Source organism: Cryptomeria japonica, chromosome 2 (assembly GCF_030272615.1).
Source record: "Cryptomeria japonica chromosome 2, Sugi_1.0, whole genome shotgun sequence".
NCBI lineage: Eukaryota > Viridiplantae > Streptophyta > Pinopsida > Cupressales > Cupressaceae > Cryptomeria > Cryptomeria japonica.
Window position 1 is genome coordinate 321,150,209 of NC_081406.1, and position 22,177 is coordinate 321,172,385.

Genomic DNA, 22,177 nt, shown 5'->3' on the forward strand with positions numbered 1-22,177 from the left:
AAAGATACATCTCAAGCAAATACAAGGTTACATAGGATAAATATTACAATGACCACATAAGTCTCCAAATAACAATAATCTCCAATCATGAGATGAAGCATGAGCCACGAACCACAGGAACACCTACGAAGCCAATCCTCGCATGAAGGTACAAATCCAAACGTCCGATGGGAAGTGGCACTACCACCCAGCCAAGTAATTCCCAAAATGGAATCACCCCACCATGCTAGGAGATAGCTAAGGACCCTCAAATAAGCATAAACATGACATGGTCGACAAAACAATATGACTCCATGACAGCACAATATGACTCCACAAACTCCAGGTGACTCGACATCACAAACACACAAGTGAACCAAATGAGAGAGTGTCATCGCATAGCTTAAGATGGATACCATGGTACACCCTCCATAGGTCTCGGCTCACTGTCTTGGTAACCTCTCTCGAACCTCCAGTTCCAACTAAGTCTCATGCAGACCCTACCAACCTTTCGAGAAGACAAGGTGGTTGGTTTGCCATTCTAGGCCTTCTCGCAACATTATGAGCCTCATACTAGCACTCACCTATGCACGAGGTACAATTATCTTTATTAATGTTATGATACTACCGACCTAATCAATTCATTAGATTACCAGTTATTATCTGACTTTCACTGGGTCATAATGCCTACCACTTTGAGCGCAATCCCCAAGTGAAAGCCACTCTCTCAAATGACACTAAACAGACATGGTCACTCCCCGAGGACCCTATGGCAAAGCAGGCAGCCATAACACCACTATCAGAAACAAGTGGTCAAATAAGGACATACTGACTCTTGGCTAACCATAAGGTAAAGACACTACATGGTCAAGACAACGAATCCAACATATATCTCTTGGTCAAAGGTACCAAATACGCCACTACAAGACGACTCAACCACGGACCAAAATAACACATAATACACTTGCAACAACATTGATTGAAAAAAACTAAATAAAACAGTCTTTCCAGCAGTCACATTATTCAATTTCCAAAACAATATTCCATCAAAAATGAAATCCACATAAAACATTCAAACGAATAAATACATGAATTCCAAATAGGCATTTTAATTCATTTCCAGAATATACCCAAATTAAACAATTTGAATTCTTACTTCATGCCTTGATTCTCATTGATAAATTTATTAACCACATAATTAAATTTACATGAAAATCACCTTTATTTTATTCAACACAGAATCTATTCCAAAATCTATTTCATTTAACACCAAAAACTGCTTCTAAAATAAATGTAAATTATTAAAAAATAACATTAAAGCATTAACCGGTTTAATCCGGTAAAGTACCTAGTAACATGGGGGTTAAACCTACCCACAGCAGTGCCACTGTCGAGGTCTATAGGTACTACCTGCCGGTAGTACTGCTACTAACCGGTAGTAGGCACTACCTGCTGGTAGTACTGTTGTCAACCGGTAGCAGACACTACCGACCGGTAGCAGGCACTATCATTCGGTAGCATTGCTACCAACTGGTAGCGGTGACTACCATCTGGTAGTGTTGCTACTATCAGTAGCAGTAGCTATTGACTGGTAGTACTACTACCATGCGGGCAGCAGAGATTGTCGTCCTGCGTGGTGGGACTAGCCCGCCACGCGGTAGGGAAGGGTAAGGAAATAAAACAATAAAATACATGCCTCCCAAGGCATTAAAACCCAAACACCAAATAGTTTAAGCATGAAAACGATTCTTTTTCGGAACATTTCACAGCACACACAAAATACCAAATCCAATTTTCTTAAATGGATATTTACCAGAAAGGTAAAAGATGAAATTTAGTCCCACGAGAACCCCAAATCTATGCAACATGAAACTAGAAAGCACACAACAAGCTAAATCTAGTTCATTCTTTCCATATAGAAGAGGTAAACAAGAAATTGATTTTCTAGATCAAACACACAATAGAAAGAGAAATGAACCATTTCCTTCCTAAAAGCAAACATGTGATATAGATTTCACAAAACCAACAATAATAAACACTATTTCTTCCATTCAAATTATTCCATAAACATCTACAGGAAGAAACTGAAAATTTCAAATAACAAATTCAAAACAAGAAGAGAACCTCCAACCTTGAAGCAACAGCGAGCAAGAGATGAATAATTTCCAGTCTTGCAAACTAGGTCAAATTTCTAGTTCCTCCAGGAAGTTTTCCAGAATTTCTCTCCAAAATTCCCCTCTTCCTTCTTCCTGTGAATTTTAGGAATAGCATGAAAATTCCCTTTTAACCTAAACTTTCTAGGTTAAAAAGTTATTCCAACCAATCAGATTTAAATATTTAAAAAGTAAAAAAAAAACAATCAGATTTACTCCTCTTTCAAAAATAATTATTTTCCAACAATTAAAATGAAAAAGCAAAAGTCCATTGGAAAAGCAAAAAAATGAAAGCTTTTATAAATTTCTATATCCAAAAATACTTTCTTCCAACATAAGCATTTTTCATTTAAATGGCTAGGCAATTATTTATTTCGTCCCACAAAACACATTATGCAACATAACACAATAAATTAAGCCATTTACCATTTAATCTAGCAATCATTAATTTAAATAAATCAATAATCACATAGTATAATAATTAAATAATTACGCCAACATAAGATAGCATCATCCATTTTAATTAAATAACCATTTAAATAAACAGAAACACGCAAAACCAAGAATGATCAAATGACGACTCTCAAATGACCAAACCAAGGCACCATGACACGCATAACAACCAGACGAGGAAACACAACCGACTAACAAAACTCACACGAGTGTAACTACGGTCAAGCTAGGGTACAACAACTATCTCCTCCACTCCCATCGGATATACAAGGCATGCTCAGACCTGTGAAACCAGGTGGAGTCAATACCCTGTACCTAACCGGTACTAGTACCTGCAATGTCCTGCACCAAAGAACCACACGTGCATATAGACCAATATATATATATATATAGACATGACACGCACACCGATGAAGGAGAATCATGACATTCCCTGTCTCACCGGAGTGAGTGAAGGAAAATCATCCCCTCGCATCCCAATACACTTGCAAACATGCAACATATAAATAACGCATCGCAATACTGAGCTATTGCATTAAAACATACACCATAAATCCAGCTAAAACATGAAATAACATCACATGACATCTGAATCAATATACAATAATGTTCCATAGAACAGTCACTAAAGTAACTCAAAACATACAAAAGAGGTTGATCGAGGAGGGGTACTACAAACCATATAACAAAGTAGTAAGGTGGATACCACCATCTCAACTGCTTTGAAAATATTTTCATTCAACCAAAGAAGACAACACTTTGTGAATCAAGATGATGATATCTATATTAGACATCAAACTTGTTTATAATCTAATCTAATGCCCCTTTCCTCAAGATGTTTAAAAGAAATCATTCCAACACATCAAAACCTCAATCATATACATACACACACACATACATACATATATATATACATATTGTAGACACATAAAATTGACTAAATTAATATTTAATTAATTATGTCTTTATCGCATGATTAATTTAATTAATCATATTAGCCTACAATTAACTTCTAATTAAATATATTTAATTAATATCCCCTTTCCACTTCTTCCAAATATTGATTTATTTCAATAAATCAAACTCTTCTTTATGGAATATTCCATTTTTTCCCTAATCCTAATTAGCTAAATTAATCCATGATTAATTAGGCTAATTTAGTGATTCCTACAAACCTATCATCTAATCCCCTCATTATCCTAATTAATCCAAAGCCTAACCAATGTTTGTATTTATTCAAATTAAAAATACTACACATCTACCCAAAACCACATGTGACTCACAAGTCACTTCACATGTCCACATCACCTTTGACCAAGGGGTTCTCACACATGTGTGAGGATGCTCTTCCCCATAGAGCCACCCTAATCATTACTCTTTTAGCTCGTATGTCATAAAATCTCTTCTAGTAGCCCTTACACCTTACCACAAGTATTTCTACTTGTCACCTCTTGGACTTCCCAATTTGCTTACACATGTGTGAGCACACTTACCCTTGCACCCACTTCTCCTTGTGACACTTGTCACAAGGTTAAGCCTTCAAACCCAGGACCACATTCTCTTTCAATATAAGCCCTTGATCAATCTTCAATCTTGACTGTCGGTTTTCAAGCCTCCAACTTTATAAATTGAACCCTTATCCATCAATCAAAAGATCTACTTTTTATCATATCATTATGCTGCCCTTTTATCCATAAATCATTGCAAACTTATGTTGTCCTCTTAACGATTGATTAATACTAACACTTTGGGATGGCATCGAGTGTGTGGTGATTGTTCACTCAGGATAGGGCATTTATGCCCTAGCCATTCTCTTTCTCGACTACTATAGGCGTTCTGGGTGGGGGAGATCAGGTGTTCGCAGAGGAGAGCGTGGAGACAGGGGGGCTTGTCTTCTTCATTCCTTGGTTCGTGATTTGCTCGCTCTTTGTTCAGGGGTTTCAGTGTTTGGAGAGGACTATGGGTTTGTGTATCGCCCTGTTGGGGTTTGTTCCTCGGTGCTGTCATTTTGGGGAGTGAGCAGTTTTATGTGTGGGTTATAGGTGGTTTTTTCCATGGTGACGCAGGTGGTATCCGCCAGTCTGGTGGTAACTCGTGCCGAGGTGCCCAATAATGGTTCTTCTTTGGATCTGCATGGCTCTTCTTCGGGTTTTCATGCACAAAAACCAGAGTCTTTTTATGAGGGTGAGGGCTCAAAAATGAATAAAGTTAATGGTTACTTTCCTAGATGTCAAGATCGTCCAGTCCTGGTTATTTCTCCAGATTCGGTTATGGACGATGTCTCGTATTGGAGTCATCACACTCTCATTTGCGAATTTCTTGGCATTTGTATTCCTCTGTCGGCATTGGAAGCCTGGATAAGATGATCATGGTAGGTTGAGGGTGAGATGGATATTATGTTCGCTGTGAATAGCTACTTTATGGTCTCTTTTTCCAACCTTGTTGATCGAAATCGGGTATTTGAGGGAGGACCTTATTTTTATAATCATGTGGGGCTATTTATTAAACCTTGGCATGTGGGTTTTAATTCTGCTAAGGAATTACCTTCTAGGGTTCCTATTTGGGTTCCCCTGCCGCGGCTTCCACTGGAGTTTTGGAGGGATGATATTCTGCAGCGGATTGCGGCTCTGCTTGGGAAGCCTGTTGCAGTTTCTCAACAAACCCTTGATCGTAAGGTAATTTCTTATGCTCGTATTTGTGTGGAAATTGACTTAAATAACCCCTTTGCAGATTCTCTTGAAATTTGTCTTGGCTCCACTTCTTGGGTTCAGCCGCTTGATTATGAGTCCTTTCCTTTCTGTTGTCGCATCTGTCATGAATATGGACATCTTCAATGAAAATGTCCTAAGGTTAATAAAATTTTTTGTTCTAATAGGCCCTCTCCTTCTTCACCGCCTAAGGAGGTTGAAGCGAACACAGGGAAAGCTCCAATGAGTGATACTGATTTGGGTAAGGATGAGGAAGGATTTGTTCCTGTTAAATCTTGGGCAAGGAATCGTGGGTAGAAAACATCTTTCAGAGATAGGCAAACTGATGAGGACCTCAATCGGTTCGAGGTATTAAATTCATTGGCCTTAGAGGAGGGAATTCCGGTGGATGTTGTTCTCAATAAGGATTTAGGTTCTCACTCCCACATTTCACAGGATATTGTTGTGGTGAATGATCCACATGTTGTTCAGGTTCAAAATGTAACCATGGATGAGCCTTTGCAAGATGACATGGTTCTTGTAGATTTGGCTAAGGCAGTTTTTGACAAGATTAAGGGTTCTTCTCACAGTCTCGGCGTGCAACAACACCCTCTCAAGAAAGGTTCTTTTTCTCCTTCTTCTACTGTTGGGAGAAAGAAGGATCTTGAAAAGATTAAACTTACTGGAGATTTATTGGTGGAGTTTGGGTCTATTAAGACCATTGATGCTCACTTTTCCCCATGTCCTCCATGATTGTTCTCTCCTAGAATGTAAGGGGTTGAATAGCACCTCCCATCAAAAGGCTATTCATGATTTGATTGTTTTTCATTCTCCGGACATCTTCTATGTTCAGGAGACTAAGGTTTTTGTTGATGTCATGCTTCAGTATGCTTCTCGTATCTGGTACTTCGGTCAGTGTCAATGCATTGGATCTCGCGGTAATTCTGGACGTCTGGCTCTTTTTTGGGATCCTCGTAAGATTGCTCCCTTTTGGTGGATTTCTAGTCGTTCTTCTATCTCCATGGTTGCTTCTGCATTGGACTCTGGGGAGACTATTCTTATTACAAATGTTTATGCTCCAACTGATATCCATGGTAAAATCCAGCTTTGGGCACATCTTAGATTTGTCCACTCTTGTGCTCCTTATCTTCCTTGGATCTTGGGAGGTGATTTTAATTCTGTGTTGAGTCTGGAGGAGAAGAGAGGAGGGTTGCCTAGATTGGGTCCTTCTTCTGATCTTTTTCGAGCTCAGGTGGATGTGCTTGCTTTAGTAGATGTTAAGCCTTCTAATGGGATTTTTACTTCAAATAATAGACGAAGTGGAGAGAAAGCGATTTCTGAACGGTTGGATAGGTTTCTTGTCTCCTGTTTTTGGGTTGGTGGCGGTTTGGTTACTATTTTTGAGATTCTAGACTGGAAAGGTTATGACCACTGGACTATTAAATTTTTTGCTTCTTCTTTTGCTACTCTAAAGAATACTCCTTTTAAATTTCATCTTATGTGGCTTCGGGACTCTTTACTTCATGACTTAGTGGCTAAGTGGTGGAGAGAGGGAGGCCCTACTTTTGGCACAGCTATGTATTTCTTTGTCAAGAAACTTCAATATGTTAAATATCACCTTAAGAGATGGAATATGTCATGCTTTGGTCATCTTAAGTCTAGGAAGAGGAGTGCTTCAGAACATCTTGTTGTGATTACTCGCCAGATACGGGATAATGGTTTCTCGGATGCTCTTGGAAAAGTAGAATCCCAAGTTGTGTGCAATTAGCTTCGTGAGGATATTTTTTGGAAACAAAAGGCTCGGGTTGATTGGCTTCAAGAAGGGGATAGGAATTCTACTTTTTTTCACCACTCTGTTCAGGTTCGTCGTAATAAGGGGTATATTTCCTCTCTGGTTACCTCAGAAGGGCTTCAGATTTCGTCTCTGTCAGTTGTCTCATGAGGCTTGTCATTACTACTCTGAGCTTTTTACTGAAGATTACCCACTTGCTGTGGACGAGGAGCATTTGATTCTCTCCTGTATTCCCTCTCTAGTGACCAATGCTATGAATGCCTCTCTCATTTGTCCGATTTCATTGCCTGAGTTAGAGGATGTTGTGTTCGAAATGAACAAAGGTAAAGCTCCAAGCCCAAATGGTTTTCCTGTTGAATTTTTTTAGGAGTTTTGGGATATTATTAATCTGGATTTATTGGAGGTGGTTTGGGAGTCTCTTTGTTGTAAGCAGATGCTCCGCACTTTGAATTCTATTTTCTTGATTCTCATCCCCAAAAAGGATGGTGTTGATAAACTTGAGTTTTTTCGTCTGATTGCTCTTTGTAATGTGGTATATAAGATTATCACTAAGCTGATTGCAGAGAGGCTGAAAATTTGTCCTCCTCTTGTGATCTCTGAGGAACAAGGGGGTTTGGAGGCTGGAAACAAATTTTGGATTGGGTGGTGGTGGCTTCTGAGGTTATTCACTCTATGGCGACATCAAAGGAGCAATCTATGTTCATCAAATTGGATATGGCCAAAGCATATGACAGAGTTAAGTGGAGTTTTCTTTAGAAAATTCTTTTAGCCTTTGGTTTTAGCATAGAGTGGGTGAATTGGACTATGAGTTGTGTTACTTCTTCATCTTTCTCGGTTATTATGAATGGTGAACCTTTGGAGCCTTTTGGGGTTTCTCGTGGTCTTCGCCAAGGGGATCCTCTTTCGCCTTACCTGTTTATTATTATGGCTGAGGGTTCGAGTCATTTTCTTAAGTTTTGTGCTTCTTAGGGCCTTATTCATGGTTGGCAATGGGGCAATGGTTAGCGACAAATCTCACATCTCCAATTTGCAGATGATATTGTTCTTATGGGTTTGGCTCGTATTAGGGAAGTTGAATCTTTTCGACACACCTTGGATATTTACCTTGTTGCTTTTGGTCAGAAAGTCAATGAACATAAATCTTTCATCTTCTTCTTTAATACTCCCCAAGCCATTCAGAGGCGGATTGTTGATATTCTACGGTTTCAGGTTGGGTCTCTTCCTTTTGTTTATTTGGGTATTCCTCTTACTGTTGGAAGACACCTCAGGCCTTCTTGGCAGATTCTTCTTGACAAATTGTGTCAGAAGGTTAATAATTGGACTCACCGGTGGCTATCTACAGCTGCCAGACTAACTCTTTTAAAATATGTTTTTCAAGCTTTGCCTATTTACAGATGTTTTGTTCAAGCTGCTCCCATGTATTTCCTTAAGGAATTTGATACCCTCTCTCAGAAATTTCTTTGGAGTGGTGCTTTGTCAATTGCTAAATGGAGCCTTGTTAAGTGGGACACTGTGTGCAGGCCTAAGAATGAGGGTGGACTTGGTTTATGTTTTGTTATTTTTAATGGGCAAGCTCTTGCTGCTAAGTTATATTGGCATTGGTACACTAGTAAGAATTAGCTTTGGGCTCATATTCTCACCCATAAGTATCTTCCAAATGTTAATGTGTTTGATGTTCCTCGCTTTCCTGTGGAGGGTCATGGTTCTATGATCTAAAATACTTTGAAGTTGGGGGCTCAGTTAGTTAAGAATGGGCTCTTTTGGATCTATCATACAAGGTCTCAAGCTCTTTTTTGGTTGGATTCCTGGGATGGTCATCCTCCTATCCTTTCTACTCATCCTCATCTTTAGTCCCTTTCTGATATGTTTACTGCTGCTGGTTGGGATACTGTTGATCATTATAAGATTGCTCATAATTGAGGGTTGGTGGCTTGTTTTTGTTGGAAGAATCCTTCTGAATGGTCGCTTGGAGGCTCTGCGGAAGATAGAAAGAGCTGGCTCAAATTCTTGAGTCTCATGAATGCACCACCTTGGCAGGGAATGATGTTTTGGCTTGGGCAAGTAATGATTTGTCTAGAAAGTTTTTTGTTTCTACTCTCTATCTTGAGTTGGTGCGGAAGACTTTTGGGGACATTCAGGTCCCTTGGTGGAAGCAAGTTTGGTATAATTTCTCTTGGCCAAAGTGTAATTTTTTCATGTGGCTAGTGGTCCACAACCGGTGCTTCACTTGGGATAATTTGTGTAAGCGTGGTTTTCAAGGCGCCTTGATGTGTGTGTTGTTTTGTAATAGTGAAGAGAGTGTCTCTCATCTCTTCTTTCAATGTTCCTATTCTAGACATATTTGGCACTGTTGGTGGGAGCTATGGAACCAATCCTGTTGGCATGTCTCTTCTTTGGCTGAGTTTTTTGCACGTTGGAGCACGACCCTGGCCAAAACCTCTTTTATTCAAGTTGCTTGGTATCTTGGCCTTTCTTTTATTATTTGGCATATATGGTTGGAGAGGAATCGTTGGATTTTTCAAGATGTGTTGTTGGGAACCCACCTCTTGTGGTGGAAAATTCTCCACTCTTTGGGAGGAACTATTTCTGCAAAATGTGATTTGTTTGCGGCTGTGGATCCAGGTGATGTTAGTTACTACAACTGGTTCCATCTTCCTCCTCCAGAATGCCAACTCGTGAGAAATAGATGTCGACACCCTCTTCGGAAGATAAATCGGGTGGGGAGGTGGTGTCCTCCTCAACAGGGCATTCTAAAAATTAACACGGACAGGTCTTCTCGGGGAAACCCCGGTCCAGCTAGTATTGGCGACATTGGTAGAGATAGCTTGGGGACCGTTCATTTTCTCTTTTCTATTTATAAAGGTTGTCACACTAATAATTTGATGGAGGCTCTCGCCATTTTATTTGTTGTGGAGCATGCTTGTGCTCTTGGCTGGAGTAGGCTCATTTGTGAATCTAATTCTCATGTGGTGGTGAATTTGCTGACTCGACAGCATTCTATGGATGTTAGCTAGTAGTTGAGTTTGGTTGTTAACCAGATTCTTCATTTGTGTGATTCTTTGGTTTCTATTTCTTTCATGAATATCCCTAGGGAGTGGAATGGTGTTGTTGATTGTCTTGCCAAATGGGCTTCTGAGCACATGCATAATTGGTATATCATGGATAAGGGTCAATTACCCCTAGATTTGTCTTATCAGTTAGACCACTTAGTGGACCTTGATAGGGCTATTTGATGCCCTTGCTTTGTTCTTGTTTTGCTTTGAATAAATTTTAACCCCTCCTATATTTTCATGTTGTCCTCTTGACATCATAAGCATCTCCATAGTACCCTCATCATGCCCAAATCATCATCCACACACATCTATGTTTGTTATGCTAGTTGAGAGCATTCCAAACTTAACCCTACTCAATCTCCCACTCTTCATTTGACAACCTCAAAGCAATGTGGTTCATGGAGACAAGGAGGACAAGGAAGACTGAAATGGCATAGGGAGCATCATGAGTGAAGTCTTTCTTTATGTTTATGTTTCTCGTTTATGCTTTTTCATACTTTCTTGATATCATGCTTGAAATGGTTTTGGTTTGTTTATATATTGACTAACTTTGCTAACCATTTTATGCTGATACATTTGGTGAACCCGACGTGAATCTTCATTTGGTTGAAGAAATTTTGAAATCTAGTTTGTTTATCTAAAAAATAATAACACATGCCAGTTTTGGAATAGTATTTAATGTTATCAATGACTCTCGATTTATGATTGGTTTCATGGAAGTAGGATTTAATATTTTGCCTCCTTTTGAATGCTTTGCAACACATCCGTTATTGGGTGAAGCTATAGATTCAATCCAAGGAATTTGTCAAAATGATTTGAGTTTGTTTTCCTGCTCCACTTAATCATTCAGAAATCTCTTTTCTCATTAAATGTATTGGCACATCTACTATAATACAAACATAGTAAACATGCAGGTGGAATTTTTTTTGAATGATTGACTGTGCCTATGTGTGTTGCATATTTAACAAGTTATCTCAGATTTTACTATCGTTAATAAAAACTACAATAACTTGATTTAACTGCTTAATATTTCCATTAGTTGAATCCCACGTCATACCTAGCAATTATGCAACATTCCAAAGCATTTTAACATCAACAGCGTGTAAGGAGATTGGGTATATAGGTGCACGCTGGAAGAATTGCATTTTCTTCAAAGTTTGTAAAGCCTATTTCATCCAATCCATAACATGGAGATCTGGAATCACTTCATTTATAATATCAAACAAATTCATATGTTCTATGTTTATTGATGCGCGTGGAGGGTACAGTGGACATTTGGCTATATACTAGCCAATGCATTTGTTTGACAGTCACTAAAGCTCATTAAAAAAAATCATTTTTGTGCATATCCTGCAATCACTCCATGAAATGTCATCCATTTGTTGCATTTGCATGTAGGCCTAACAACACAGACAGGGAGAACACTCACATAGTCGTGATATTTGGGCCTTTCCACTTGCAAATTTCATTTGCTTTTCAAAGGGTCATTTGTTCATTGAATCCAATTCGTGCATTCATTGTATATTTTAATGGTTGCTTCATACCCAAAAATGGCACAACAAGGAGATTATTGGCCAAAATTTAGAAAATCGCTTTATATCTGTCAAAAATGGCTTATGAATCTCTAAAAATCTGTTTCAAAGCTCTCAATTTCCTGCAGGCTCCTAGACCACTGACAGAAGCATTGAATTTGGCTTTACACTTCCAACTTGCATTTACCTGAAAGCATTAAAATTAAAATTAAAAAACAAATGCAAACAACTAACTAAACTCCTCTGCATTTTATATGCCTTGTTGCAAAGCCGACCTGAGAGTTAAGAGGAGGAAACTTTTCTTTTAAATTAGTTTTGTTTTGTAAGAATGGCTTTTTTTTACCTTAGCTGTTTAGAATTGTTTTGTTTTGAGTCACAGCTTAAAATTCCATTTTAGATGTCCCTATTGGGAATTGAACTTGGGTCTCCATAGTGAGAACCCAGTGTTTTAACCAGTTAAGCTCAACCCTTTGGACTTTTAATTAGTTTTTTTAAGAATAGCTTTTTTACTAATTTATTTTTAAAGTAATTTTTAAATTTGAATTTTTAAGTTAGTTTTACTTTAAGTTTTAATTTAGATTTTAAAAGGGGTTTTGATTTAATTAATTTTGTTAATTTAGCTTTAGATTAGATTTAACTTTGTTTATTAATTAGGTTTGATTTTTATTTGTGTGATTAGCTAGATTTTTTAGTATGGTATTTTATTTGAAATCTATTTTTGGCTTTGGAAACTAATTTTGGGCTTACATCTTGTGCAGAACATCGAGGAGCATCTTTCTAACAATTTGTTGTGTAGGTGTTGAAGACTTTGGCTTTGCAATATTTTCTCTAACATGTTTTAAATGGTGCAAATTGATCAACCCTAAGATAGCCAATTTTTATTTTGTGCAACAAATGGTTTAAAACAAACAATCACATTGCTATCTTGGTTTAAAACAAACATTCACATTGTCTTATTTTGCTATAATCTTGGATAAAACGAACACTTCATTTTTCTATCTTGGCTAAAAAGAACACCATGGTTGTTGGAGCAACATCTCCAAGTAGAAAATAGATCACATTGAGATGATGGGTTAAAAAGAACAAGTGTCTTTTGTGTTTGGCACGCTTGTGCAAATTTGTAGAGTGGTCCCAATTCTAATACACACTATCCTCTCCCTTGGATCTCGTGGTCTTAGGTGCAAGAGAAAAGTATTAGTAACACTCTAAATTTTCTATTTATAAGAGAGGCCCACCAAGGGACACGCCACCCTTGGGACGACCTTGAGCGATAAATCCTTCAAGTTGCTATAGAAATCAGGTGAGAGCTAAAGTTGTAGCCTTAGGTGTATTTTTTCCTACAGTGTAACTTTTTGAAAGGACATATGGGATCCACCGTGAGTTACTAGGCTCTTAAGTGAGTCATTGCAGAATGAACTTACAACTAAAGACATCGAACATTACTAGACACCTCTTATTTTAGAAGCCCACCCATTTTATTGATTAAGGATTTTTGTGAAAAGTTCAGTGCAAGAGCATAGAAGGTTTTGCTCCTGAGATACTCACCATACATATTTCCTTGAGTAGAAACAGGGCTTTTTGAAAAGCTACTTATAGCTTGATGAAAGTGGTGACTCCCCCATCTTAAGGACCACCTATCTGTTATTCTTGTGCAAGACTTAGTATATCACATCCTTACCTGCCACGGCGGGATACATAAGGTATGTAGTACCAAAGTCGAAGAAATATCAAGTTGTGGGTTGAAAATATTGCAACTGGCCATTTCCTTAGGGATAAAAAGTGTTTGAGTTGTCTTCATCTTGTTTCATATCAGTGGAAATTTGGGCTGACTTTAGGCCTATGAACATACATGCATTATCAAGGTCAAAAGTTTCGTGAATGGGTTGATTTAGACCCACACCTTTTGTGCCATTTTTGAAAGGGTGAGACTATGTGCTTGTGTGCTTGATGTGTTTTTCTTTTCAAAGGAATCAATCATTTGAAACAAGTTACACCCCAACAATGATCTAATCAAACAAAACACACATTCTTGAAAAAGCCATCAATGCTTCGTGTTTGGAAATCTCTCAAATACGCCAAGAAGTCAATTTATTGAAAAACCAAAAAGAAGCAAAGTGAAAAGAAATCCCAAAAGAAAAGAAGCTTCTTGTACAAGAACCACAATATTTTGTTGAAATATTACACTTTCATCCATCGATATCATGATTTTAGTCATAGTTTTACCGACGAATTTGAATTACTCCATCATACATTCCACAACCCACAATCACTTATTAGAGATTCCTAGGTTCACATAATCCTCCTACATTTTCTTCCATCTTTCTCACTTCAAAGTTATTTCGAAAATCAATCATCAAAATCATAGTCCCTTAGTAGAAATTCCAAGGTTCACATTCATTCCAAAGTTCACAATCCAAACATCAAAGATCTATTCAAATCTCAACACAAAGAGGTCTTGTCGTTAGTTCTTTCGGATATTGCTTATCATACCAACAAAATTACTTTCTAGTGTGTCTCTACATCTAGGATCAATCATCCTAAGGGACATTACTAAGCATCATAGATAGGTTAAAACTAGTTCATGAGTGCAACCTCTCATTACTAGGTAGATTGGGATTGTAACAACACAAACCTTGCTACACCTCATCTCACAATTGTTAAAACATCAAACAAGCAACTCTAAAGTGGACTTTGTCGATACCCAACCTTTAGTGTAGGAGATCAAATATCCACAAACACTTCAAACTCATCATCATCGTCATAAAATCTTGGAACTATAAGAAGGGATCACCCATCCACTTATTCATTCATCTCATTCTCAAAACACACTTTAACATGGTTGAGGCTAGAGCTCAGTATCAAAGATGCAAACAAAGTGAAATGCACCTAGAATTGGAAGAGGATGAAGAACTCAACAACCCCTTCCATCATGACAATTTTTTAGGGGGAGAAGGCCCAAATTCACCCACACAAGAGGAAATCAAGAAAGCAACACATAACCCACGATTTAACAAAATCTTTGATGATATTCTTAGAGGGAATGTTGATGCTCATTTCCTAAGACTTGCTCGAGAAGGTCCAAAACTCCCTTTAAATTTTGACTTATCACAAATTCGAGAAACACCAAAGCAAGCCCAAAACAGTCACCATAATGAGAGAAGACATCAAAATACCCACAATTACGATGACACCTATCACCAAAGGAACCATCCACCTCCTCCCACAGAAATGGATATGTTGAGACAAAAAATACAAGACCTCGCACAACAAGTCAATTTAGGAAGGTCAAAAAAACAATACACTCTCGAAGATATTTGTCCCTATCCATTTGATAGGAACATGATCATGCCTCCTTTCCCACTCAGTTTCAAAACACCAAAATTTGATAAATACAAAGGGAAAGGAGATCCAAGGGACCATGTGAGATAATTTTACTCTACATGCTTCAAGGTGGCATATGATGAAACATATTTAATGCACCTTTTCCCTCAAAATTTAGGCGGATCGGCCATGCAATGGTTTTCACACTTGCCTCGAGGAATAAGGACATTTGAGGACCTAGTACAAAAATTTATCACTCATCATTCACATAACATAGAACGTGATGTCTCCATGGTTGATCTATGCAATACAAAACAAAAGAATGGATAGTTATTCTCAACATTCTTACAAAGACGGAGACATCTTTCTAGTCGACATTCCTTTCCCATTCCTGAAAAATAATTAGTTGAAATTTTTATTTCAAACTTAAATGAGGAAATAGAATTTTACTTAGAAGTAAAATGTTCAAAATCTTTCAAGGACATGATAGCCCAAGGACTAAAAATCGAAAAAGCCCTTATCAAGAAGGGACTTTTCAAAATTTACAAGGACAACAAGGATGGTCCACGACTAGCCTACAATAGTGATAAACCCAACTTTTGGTCCAAAAACAAAAAACATTGTTAACAATGGTGTGGTAGATGCAAGAACTGTCAAAATCACCCAACACATAGTCAAAATTGCAGGAAAAACAAATAATCATCACAACCGCAATATCAATCAAGGTCATCCCCCAAACAATCAAAACAATCAACCTTCCAACACACATCAAGAGACAGCTAAAAACAGGTACTCTAACTACAAACCCAATCAAACATATACACCCTTTGGAGAGCCTCTTGAAGTGGTAGTATGACAACTTTTATCTTCCAATCTTATCACATTTCCTAGAACGTCAGATTATGAGCCTCGGGTTAAACCTCCATAGTGGAGGGATAATGAGTATTGTGAATTTCACAAAGGAAAGGGTCATAAGACAAATAATTACCAACAACTAAAGGACATTGTTCAAGACCTCGTTGATCGAGGTGATATAGAAGTCGATGGTCACAATGTAAAAACTTCCAACACATACACACCATGTTCAAGAATCCACTCCCATCATATGAGAAAGGAGGTCCATCCCATCAAGGTAAGAACCAAGGTAACACGACAGACTATACACGTGCAACATATACCTATACTGTCAATAATCTTTATGATGCCAATGAACAAGTTGCTACCATTATCATCAAAGGAAAAGATCTTGCATGCAATGTTGTTACCCACCGCAACAAACTTGTCTTACTAGGAGCACCATCAAAAGTAGCATACATGCCCAAACATTATAGTCTTGTTGATCAACTGGATAAAATTCCCACACTCATTTCCATACTAGAGTTGTTGCACCTATCACCCTCACACAAAACTATCATGGACCAAGCTCTCCAAGAAGCGTCAGTTCCATCCAACCTAAACACAAATCAATTTCAAGCCATGGTTGGAAGTCTCAAATCATCACGATGTCTCACTTTCACTGAGAGTGATGATGTATCCTTTCAGCAGCCACATAATTCCCCTCTACACATTGAGGGATTTATACATCAATATAGAATCAAGCGAGTATTGATTGATAATGGAGATGGTCTTAACATTTGCACCTTGCAAATGATTATAGCATTGGGATATTTTGAAGGAGCAGTAGACGTCGGAAAGAAGATCACCATCAAGGCCTATGATGATGTTGAATGTTCCTCAAAATGGAGTGTCACTTTACCAGTAAGGCTGGGACATGTTGTGAAGGATGTGGTTTGCCAAGTCCTTGACCTCCCTCTTCCATACAATATCCTATTAGGTAGACCATGGATTCTGATGCAAGAGAATCCCCGGTTCATAGCAATCTTGCATCAACCAAAAATATTTTCCTTTTTGTTTTGCTTTCTGTTTGTAGTTTCAGCATTTCTTTCTGTGTGTCCCTGGTTTGGCTCACCAGATCCTCTGGAGTTGGATTTTGCTTGAAGACTTTATCTACACTTCATCCTTTGGATTTTTTGGAGGAATCTCCGGGCGGAGGCCAACCTTGTTGGTTTTACACGTTAGGTCTTGTTCTTCGGGTTTTGATCCCTTTTTGGACTAACCAGATCCCCTTATCGTATAAATCATTGTAATAGAACTTTAGAATGGAACAACGAAGAAGTTAGACTAAGCATAGAAGATAGATCTTAATATTTAAAGTCCCGTTTGTGACCTGTTCTGTATTTTGAGCATGTTTAGCAGGCTTGTGAGCCAGTTTCTATAACCTGGTTATTACCGGTTGGTTATAATCAATTTTCATGTTATAATTCAATTTGTTTTGCACTGCCTCCATCATGTCTTTGTGTTTCCATTGTGTTTACTCTTGCTGACCGATCTCGACTGATCTCTTTGAGGTCCCTCCTAATCGATGACTGCTTCAAGTGGTATCAGAGCGAGTTTTTGTTCCAGAGGTTGTGTTGTCCTAAGAATTTTGTTGTAGGGTGGTGGACTGTGGATTTGACCTATAGCTGTAGAGGACTGGCGTAAATGATGGCACGAAGAGGAAATAGGAATGGTGGAGCGTGTGGAAATGCAAACCCTGCTATGACGGAAATGTTGTGAGGAATAGAAGCCTTGTTGGAAGTCGTGGACACAACCCAAAGAAGAGGCCGACACATAGAAGATGTAAGTGAAGATGCAGGAGAAGAAGCACCGATAGAACAAGTAAACCCCCAATAGTTGATCCAGATGAGGAAAGGTTTTTTAGGGTTTTGAGTAGGGAGAATACTAAACCTCATTTTACCCCACCAAAATATGATGGAAAGTTGGATTTGGATGAATTGATGGATTGGATCTCAGAGATGGAGAAATATTTTGATTTTAAAAACATTGCAGAAGAAAGGAAGGTGAAATATGCATGTACGCAGTTGGAAGGTCATGCATCTCTTTGGTGGGAACATTTGCAGGTTGATAGATAGAGAAGAGGTAAAGAGAAAATCAAGACATGGGATCAAATGATTGCTAAGTTGAAATCAAAATTTATGCCACCTAGTTATCAAGTGAATATGTTTCGAAAGTTGCAGAATTTGAGACAGAAGAAATCTAGTGTGAGGGAATACACCGAAGCATTTTACAAGTTGAGTATTAGATCCAGACATGTTGATGATGAAATTGAACAAGTTTCAATATATTTGAATGGATTGCGGGTGTCTATACAAGATGAACTCAGTTTGATCAAATTACAAAGTGTTGAAGAGGCTTACCAATATGCCCTGAAGGCAGAAGAAAAGATAAACAAAAGACATGAGCAGAAGTAGAGAGGTAGAGGTGGAAGGTTTTTCGGAGGAAGATATCAAGGAGGAAGAGGATATACCGAAGGTAGAGGAACCTGTACAAATCAGAACAAGGACAAGGAAGTAAGCAAAGAAGGTAATTCATATCGGAAAGATGATAGAAATTTCTACCAAATGAGAGAACGAGATGGCTACCGAAATGAGAATTTTGAAGACAAGACAAGAGAACATTTTAGAGGAACTTGCTTTAAGTGTGGAGGGGAAGGACATGGTGCTTTCGAGTGTAAGAAGATAGAGAATATCGAAAGAGTAGTATTGGCAGAAGAACACGCCACCGGATCAGATAATAAACCAGAAGATGGAGAACTGTTGATGATGAAGAGAGCTTTGTGTCATACCGAGAGAGATGAATAGCCCTTACAGAGGAAGAATTTGTTCAAGACCAGATGTAAGGTATCCAGTAAGTGTTGTAAAGTTGTTATTGATAGTGGCAGTTCAGATAATCTTGTTTCAGAAGAGATGGTGAATAAGTTAAATTTGGAGAGATTGAAACACCCTAAACCTTATCAGATAGCATGGATTCAGGATGAACATAAGTTGTTAGTAAGTGAGCAATGTTTGGTGAAATTAAAAATTGGGAACTATCATTATGAAGTCTTGTGTGATATTATGCCTATGGATATTTGTCATCTTTTGTTGGGTAGACCTTGGCAGTTCGATAGACGGACAATACATGATGGGAGGAAGAATACATACACTATTGTGGCCAATGGGATGAAGCAAACCTTGTTGCCCTTGGAGGAACCTTTAAAGAATGAAGTTTGTACGAATGCTAGAATCTGTTTGGTAGATGGATGGAAATTCCTGGATGGATTCAGACATGAGAATGTGTGCTTTACGTTAATCCCTAGGAAGACTGAGAATCCAGAGCATGAAGAGGAACAACCGGAAGAGATAAAAGATTTATTGACAGAATATGAAGACATCATTTTAGATAATGTACCTGATGGGTTGCCATCTATAAGAAGTATCAGTCATTGCATGGACCTGGTTCTCGGAGCTAGTTTGCCTAACAAAGTTGCACACTGGATGACACCGACAGAGAATGAAGAACTGAATAGATAAGTGCATGAGCTGTTGAAGAAAGGTTTGATCAGAGAAAGTCTGAACCCTTCTGTAGTACCAACAATATTAGCACCGAAGAAGAATGGAGAGTGGAGAATGTGTACTGATTCCAGAGAAATAAACAAAATCATAGTGAAATACCAGTTTCCTTTGCCCAGGATGGATGACATAATGGACTGTTTGAGTGGAGCCAAATACTTTACAAAGATAGATTTGAAGAGTGGATATCATCAGATCGGGATCAAGGAAGGAGATGAGTGGAAGACAACATTCAAGACAAATGAAGGACTGTAAGAATGGTTGGTAATGACTTTTGGGTTAACTAATGCACCGAGTAATTTCCTGAGGCTGATGAATGAGGTATTGAAGAAATTTTTGTATAAGTTTGTTATTGTATATTTGGATGACATTCTAATTTTTAGTAAGACAAAAGAGGAGCATTTGTTGCATTTGAGACAAGTTTTGTAGAGGTTGAGAGAAGAAAAGTTGTTGATAAATATTAAGAAGTGTACTTTCATGAAGGATGAGATAGTCTATTTGGGATTTGTGATATCTGAGGATGGTTTGAAGATGGACCTGAGAAAGTAAAAGCAATTGTTAAGTGGACTACAACAGAAAGCATTGGAGAGGTAAGATCATCTCATGGATTGGCTAGTTTCTACCAAAAGTTCATCTGGAAAATTCAGTTCAGTTTGTAACCCTATGACTGAGACCATGAGGGGAGATCAAAATAAATTCAAGTGGACCACCAGAGCAAATAAAAGTTTTGAACTATTGAAGAAAAAAGTGACTAAGCATCCTGTGTTAGCTTTACTAGATTTCAATAAAGTATTTCAAGTGGATTGTGATGCAAGTGGAACAACAATAGGAGCAATCTTGAGTTGGGAAGGGAGAGCAGTAGCTTATTTCAATGAGAAATTGAATGATACTTGAAGGAGATATTCAGTGTATGATCAAGAATTTTATGCCATAGTTCAAGCCTTGAAGAAGTGGAGACATTACTTGTTGCCTAAGGAGTTTGTGTTTTATACAGATCATCAAGCCTTGCAGTATTTGAACAGTCAGAGTAAGTTGAATTAGAGACATATGAGATGGGTAGAGTTTTTGCAGAGTTACACCTTTGTGTTGAAACATAGAAGTGGGAAATATAACAAAATTGTTGATGCATTGAGTAGGAGAAGGAATTTACTTGATAGAGATGAGAGTGATAGAATTAGGACTTGAGGAATTGAAGACTTTGTATGATGATGACCCTGATTTTGCATAACCTTGGAGAGCATGTAGAGAACTGATTATGGTAGATAGAAGCAAGTACTTTGATTACTTCATTCAGGATGGGATGTTATTCAGAGGAGTTCAGTTGTGCATACCTAAGAGTTCTATGAGGGAGAATCTTATAAAGGATAAACACAATGCAAGATTAGCTGGACATTTTGGTATTGACAAAACAGTAGCATTGGTGAGTGAGCCGTACTTTTGGCCCCATATTCATAAAGATGTTAGGAAATATGTGCAAAGTTGTAGAGTTTGTCAAGTTGTAAAGGGTGGTAGTTAGAATGTGGGATTGTATAAACCTTTGACAGTGCCGGTAAGACCTTGGGAGGATATCTGCATGGATTCCGTACTTGGATTGCCTAAAATACTGAGAGGGAATGATTCTATATTTGTGGTAGTGGATAGATTCTTGAAGATGACTCATTTCATACCTTGTAAGAAGAAATCAGATGCATTACATTTAGCAGACCTATTTTTCAAGGAAGTAGTGAGATTGCATGGATTACCTAAGAGCATAGTTTCAGACAGAGACACTAAGTTTGTTGGCTATTTTTGGAGAGCACTTTGGAAGAAGATGAAAACAGATTGAAGTTCAGTTCTACTTTTTATCCACAGACTAATAGACAAACAAAAGTAGTTAATCAGAGCTTGGGAAATTTGTTGATGTTTAGTTGGAGATAAAATCAGAAGTTGGGATTTGATCCTTTCACAAGCAGAGTTAAAATCAGAAGTTGGGATTTGATCCTTTCACAAGAAGAGTTTTCTTACAACAATTCAATAAATAGGAGTATCGAAAGAACACTTTTTGAGATTGTTACCAGAGTGCATCCTAGAGGTATATCAGAATTAAGGGATATTAGCAATGAAAATCGGAGAAGTTCGAAAGCAGAAGAATTTGCAGATCACATGAAGGACTTACATATGAACAAGTCAAGCAAAATTTGGAGGACATGAATATCAAGTATAAGGAGAAGGCAAATAAGAAGAGGAGACATAAGGAATTTGAAGTTGGCAATGAAGTGATGGTGTATCTGAGAAAAGAGAGATTCCCAGTTGGAACTTATAACAAATTGCAGATGAAAAAGTTTGGACCTTGCACGATTTTGAGGAAGTTCAGTTCTGGGAATGCATATGAAGTGGAGTTACCAGATAGTCTGAGTATCTTACCTATGTTTAACATATCATGAACCAGAATTCAACGAGGACAGTATTGCAGAATTGGAGAAACAGTTGCCCCAGAAGGAACCTGATCAAATTGAAGACATTTTGGACAGTAGGATTGGGCATAGTACCCAAAGAAGTTAGTATAAAGAGTATCTTGTGAAGTGGAAGGACGAACCAATTGAAGATTCATCTTGGATTTCTTAGGCAGAAGTAGACCACCTTGGTTTTCCTCTGACCCCAACAAAGTGAGAGACTCATTTTTTTAATAACCTCGGATGTTTGATGTAGGAGCATCCTCGGTTCATAGAAATCTTGCATCAACCAAAAATATTTTCCTTTATGTTTGCAGTTTCAAC